At 44.2% G+C, this 6,379-nt stretch overlaps 1 pseudogene; it reads left to right on the forward strand.

Annotated features, from left to right (window-relative positions):
- Positions 1–1,290: 1,290 nt before the first annotated feature.
- Positions 1,291–2,261, forward strand: LOC100774321 (annotated as a pseudogene).
- Positions 2,262–6,379: the final 4,118 nt, after the last annotated feature.

Genomic DNA, 6,379 nt, shown 5'->3' on the forward strand with positions numbered 1-6,379 from the left:
AGGGTACATCCAGACCCAACTGCAGAAAACAAGGTGGGTGGCTTCTTGAGTAGTGAGTGACACCTGAGCTTGTACTCTGGATTTGACAAGAAAACATGATCGTATACCTACATGTATGTATACTCTACCACATATGTGCATACACACAAATACAGATCGAAGTCAGTAGGTAGGCTTAATAGCTACACTAGTTTCTGGAGTCTGGCCTTCTCACAATTGTTCAAGTGCCTACCTCTAAGCAAAGCAGGTCAAAGACTATGCGTTCCAAAGGACAATGGATGAAAACAGACATTTTTAGATTTGCAGGTGCTTGGACTTTTGTTTGGATGCTGTTGTTGTAGTATAACTTATTTAAGACATTGTCAAATACTTATGTAACCACAAGAACATTTAACAAAGGAAAGAATGATTAAAACAAATAGTGCTAGGAACAATGGATAACTGAGTGCAAGAGGGTGATGCTGAACACTCAGCTCAGAGCTTGTTCAAAGCGTAACATACCTGTCAAGAAGCAGGAAGAGCCACAAAACATAACTGAGGAAAAATCCCTGATGACCTTGTATTGTTGAGTGGATTCTTAGTTACATTATCAAAAGCACAAAGAATAAAAGGTAACAAATCAATATGATTTTATATAAATAAACCCTTTTCTGTATCAAAGAATGACATAGAATGTACTGATATCCACAGGATGGGGGAAGGTATTTCAAACCAAGTATCTGATAAGTCGTTTGAATATAAAATATATCAAGGATGCTTGCATCTCATAAAAAAATCTCAACTGAAAGTGGGCAAAGGATTTGACTAGATGTTTTCTTAAAGGTGAAAATGTGTCCAATAGACCCAGGAAAACACGACCCATGACATTAGCTACCAGGGAAATGCACGTAGAGTCAAAAAGCCTAATATAGCAAGTATTGTCAAAAGATATGGAAAGACTGTAATCTTACACAGTGCTTGGGGATGGAATATCACACTAAGACATCACAAAAGAACATAGAAGGCCTTAAATGTTTAACAATGATTTTGTCAGAACAATAATCAAATCCTTTCCATCACAATGGTAAAGATACATTCATTCAAAGGCTTGCATATGGATGATTATAACAGCCAAACAGATTCACTGCAAATGTCAATCAGCTAATGAATGAATGAACAATAAAACATAGTATATCTAAATAAAATGTGCCTATTCTAACTGTACAAAAGTTCACTGAGACACTCTGCTCATCCCTGTTCTAGAGACAACCGCATCTTTTAGCACAGTGCCAGCCTCGTTCCTGAAACACAATGGGGAAAGTCGGAGTGAACGGATTTGGCCACATTGGACGCCTGGTTGCCAGGGCTGCCTTCAATTCCAGGAAAGTGGACATTGTTGCCATCAGTGACCCCTTTATTGACTTCAACTACATGGTCTACATGTTCCAGTATGACTCTACCCATAGCAAGTTCAAAGGCACAGTCAAGGCTGAGAATAGGAAGCTTGTCATCAACAGGAAGGCCATCACCATCTTCCAGGAGCGAGATCCCACCAACATGAAATGGGGTGATGCTGGTGCCAAGTATGTTGTGGAATCCATTGGTGTCTTCACCACCATGGAGAAGGCTGGGGCCCACTTGAAGGGCAGGGCCAAGAGGTTCATCATCTCTGCCCCTTCTGCTGATGCCCCCATGTTTGTGATGGGTGTGAAGCATGACAAGTACAACAGCTCCCTCAAAGATTGTCAGCAATGTGTCCTGCGCTACCAACTGCTTAGCTCCCCTGGCCAAGGTTATCCATGACAACTTTGTCAATGTGGAAGGACTCATGACCATGGCCCATGCCATCACTGCCACCCAGAAGACTGTGGATGGACCCTCTGGGAAGCTGTGGCATGATGGCCGTGGGACTTCCCAGAATATCATCCCTGCATTCACTGGTGCTGCCAAGGTCATCCAAGAGCTGAATGGGAAGCTAACTGGCATGGCCTTCCATGTTCCTACCCCAAATGTGTCCACTGAAGATCTGACATGTCACCTGGAGAAAGCTGCCAAGTATGAAGACATCAAGAAGGTGGTGAAACAGGCATCAGAGGGCCCACTGAAGGACATCCTGGGCTACATTGAGGACCAGGTTATCTCCTTTGACTTTAACAGTGACTCCTACTCTGCCACCTTTGATGTTGGATCTGGCATTGCTCTCAATGACAACTTCGTAAGGTTCATCCTGTTATGACAATGAATTCAGCTACAGCACCAGGGTGGTGGACCTCATGGAGTAAGAAGCCCACCCTGGACCATCCAACCCCAGGAAGGACACAAACAAGAGAGAAGCCCTGGCCACTGAGCAGTCCCTGTCCAACAACCCCAAAACTGATCATCTCCTTCATAGTTTCCATCCAGACCCCCTGAATAAGGAGGGACTTAGGGAGCCCTACTCTCTTGAATACCATCAATATAAAGTTCACCGCACCCAAAAAAGTTCATTGAATTGTATAGACTGGATCTGGTTAATTTTGATGTTTGATAATTCCATTGATTTGCAAGTTTTTAAAATAAAAACATTTATAACATTAAAAAATTTAAGTATTCAATGCTTCAAGACATACAAAAATGAAATATATCTACATACTGGAGAATTACTCAGCTATTAAAAGTAGTAAAGTATGGATACATGTTACATCATAAGTGAACCTTGAGAATGTGCTGAAGAGTACTTCCAGGTATGATGAAGGCTGGAAACATTGTTTGGTGCATGACAGTGTAACAAAACAATAGCTCTGATTCCTACAAGGGATAACAACTGAAAGAGAATTCGGTGAGTCAGATAGAAGCTCCCCATGGACATAAGTAGGAGTCCCCATGACCAATGTTCAACTTCATTTCATGGCTCAATTGTGTTCATCAAGAACTACTACTATGGAAGGGCTTATCTACCTCCACGCAATGCTGGTACATCATCTAACTGGAGAGAGACAGTCTGGGATGTGAAAATGCTACCAAGACAAGGATGAACAATTGCCAGACATGAAGTAATCACAGGTTGCAGAGCTGAAGAGATATATGTGATGGGGATGCAGAAAATGAGATTCTCTGTATCCTCAAAGGTCAGCTTGAACTGTGAAGGCAGTACCTCCCCAAGACCCTACACATTGGCACTATCAAGGTAGTGGATGTGGAAGATAATATCTGCCATATGCACCTGTACCTTAGTGGTCTGAATAAGTGACAGTGTGAAAGCAGAGACTTGCAATGGGGTGAATACAACTATAATAGAAACCCAGCCAAAAGAAAACTTCTTCAGACTCCACTGGACCACAACATCCTGTACAGTAGGCTTTACAGGCTGGAACTAGAGCTGCAACCTGCTCCTCCATATCAGGGAAAATCAAGACTCATACTACCTAAGAAGTACCGAACAGGGCTATGGTTATAAAACCATAGCCATTTATATGGTTATAAATAGGTTCATAAGAACCTATTTTAGTTTGATTTCACTTTATCTTTTTTAACTTTACTTATTTTAAAGTCTTTACTCTAGAATGAATCCTACAATGTTAGTACTTTAGGTTCTTTACTGCTTAGCAAGTTTTATCTTCCATGTTTCTACACCCATTTTCCCATGTACTCCATGATTCTTATGATATGAAACCCATATAGTTTCCCTCTCATTCCTATGTCATTCTCACACATCACTGCCTCCTTTATTTACTTTTTTATTGCTTTTAAGATCAACAAAACTTTATTGAAATTCTTATCCCAAATATCATGTATTAGGCTCTGGGCTTCTGTGGTAAATGAGACAATGTTCCTATACATAACAAGCTAATAGGCTAAAATAAGAACCAGCATTGACTGGCACACCATGTTTGAGAGAGATGTGTTCATGGTTGTACAGAGAGACCTTACTAGGTACCTGTGGCTATGACCACGCCCATTTATGGGTGACCACAGGTGCATACAGGGCATGTGAGATTTAGGCCTAAGGGGTGGACAGGCTTTCACTCTCAGGGATCTGGTCGGGTCTCGGAGGGCAGTTGAGATTGGATGCTCAGCGTGCTGACCCTGGGTTATGGGTTTTTCATGTAAGTGATTTCTCCCTTATGTCATCCCTATCCCATGTATGATAATTTTACTCCAACACATGGTAGTTAACAGGGCTATCTAGGTTCCAATGAGAATTCTTGGTTGATATCTTATGGGGATTCTATGATGATTGCCATCCTCAACACACTTTCCTTCTTCCTCTTGATAACCCTCTCGTACGTCCTGTGCATGGTGATGTATAGGCTTCATTGCCCTTCTCACAGAGCGACTGTGTGCACTCCTCACAGAGCATACTCTTTAAACAGTTTTACAACACTGTGTAAGAACATGACTATTGCCTGTCAGATACATTTGGACAGGAAAGAAAGCAACACAGGGAGGCATCTGATGCTCACAGAAATTTTCCCTTAAAGTCCTGTAGCAACTCCTGTTCACAGTGGCTGGTAGCAGAGTGGACTGTCCCTCCTGTCATGGATCACAGATCTTAGGTGGTTTCAGAGTGTGTAACATTTGTATCTGGTTACTCTGGAAATTCAGGAAGCTGACAGACATTCTTGTATGCATTGGGTTTTGTTTAAATGAGCCATATTGCTTGCAAGTATCAATAATTTGAGGCTTCTATGACCTCAAATTAGAGTTTTGGTAGTCTTTAAAAAAAAAACCCAAAAACCTTTCTTTTTACTTATTCTTTGTGTCTTTTATATCATGCATCTCCATAGCATTCATTTCCCTGTCCCTTTGTATCCTCCCTCTGCCCTCATAACCCTCCCTCAATTGAATAAAATTTAAGAGAAAAACACAAAAAAAAAAGAAAAGAAAAAAGGGAAAAGCTCATGTTAGCTGTAGTGTGGCATAGTGAGTCACATGGTAAATCCTTTTGTCCATATATATTTCCATGTATCTTTACTTGCAAATGTTCATTGCAAAGAACCATTGGTCTGGTTTGGGGCGTCTGGTTTCTGCTACACCATCGATGCTTGGTCTCACTGGGTTTCCTCTTGGATACCCTGTTGTTGCTCTGTGTTGTGAAGATCCTGCAGCTTTGAGTCTGCAGGTCTGCCCTCTTTACATGCTTCTGCCCATCGTAGATGGGGACTATGTTGTGGTGGACCAACTCACAACACTGGTCTGGGCCTGGGTAGTTGCAGGGTTGGTCAGCCTTCCAGCTCTCCCTTGTTCTCACCACCAGGGTGAGCTCTCCAGCATTGCCCCAGCTAGTTCATCCTTTGCAGCAATGAGTAAGGGGCAGAGCCAGTTCTCCTGCTTCCATGCCCTATTGGTCAGCTTTCCCACATCTGGACCATCAGGGCAGCTCTACTGTGTTGCCCAGGCAAGGTACAGCTCTCTTTAGTGCTACAGCTGGAGAGAGGCAAGAACAGCTCTCCTGCTCTTATGCCTTCAGGGTCAGCTCTCACACCTTTCACAGGCAGTGAGGAGTGGTGGGGGAGGACACCTCTTCCTCTCCCATACCACCATATGGTAGATGAGGGGCAGGGCCAGATCTCCCATGTTCACGTTCTCCGGCTGGTTCACCCGTACCCCCATCAATAGGGTCAGCTCTGATGTGCTGCTCAGGCCCACTTTCCTTAGTACTGAAATTGGTAAGGGAGAGAGTGGCAGGGGCAAGGGGGAAGGGCATCCTTCCCTCACCCTCTCCACCACATGGCAGACAAGAGGGTGTGGCCAGCTAGCCCACTCTCACATCCTCAGGGCCAGCTCACCATTGTAGGACCTCTTCTTCTGAATGCTTCAGCTGATGAGGGGGTTGGGTCAGGTCTCCCACATGCTGCAGGTCGTTAGAGGCAAGGGGAGGAGGGCAGAGGGCATCTTTTCCTCACTCATTCCACCACATAGCCGATGAGAGCAGCATGATCTGCTCCCCCATTCTCACTCCCTAAGGGCCAGCTGGCTCATGTCCCTATAAACAGGGTCAGCTCTGTGGTGCTGCCCAGATGAGGTGTAGGACCCTCACTCCTGAGTGCTTCAGACAGTGAGGGGCAGGACCAGAGTTGCAGCCGGTGAGGGGCATGGCCAACTTTGTACAGCACTATCCTCTCTGCCTTTGGTGGTATCAGGAGCCATAGATCATGGCTGTATTAGAGCCTGAACCCAGTCATGGGTCCCATCAGAAACCTAAGCAAAACCGTGGCCCTGGGTGGCCGTCAAGCCACTTCAGTCTGCTCTTCAGCTGTTTCACCTCTTCATATTTGCTTCTGTCCACACATCTTCTCTTTCTCCTCCCCCCATACCACACCACACATTTGCTCACCATAATAGTAATGACTGCCCAGCACCATAAGGCACCAGGTGGGCCCATGTTTTCTCCTCAGGGCCTAGGGCAAACCACTCTTGG

The sequence above is a fragment of the Cricetulus griseus genome, chromosome 3, assembly GCF_003668045.3.
Source record: "Cricetulus griseus strain 17A/GY chromosome 3, alternate assembly CriGri-PICRH-1.0, whole genome shotgun sequence".
Taxonomy (NCBI): Eukaryota; Metazoa; Chordata; class Mammalia; order Rodentia; family Cricetidae; genus Cricetulus; species Cricetulus griseus.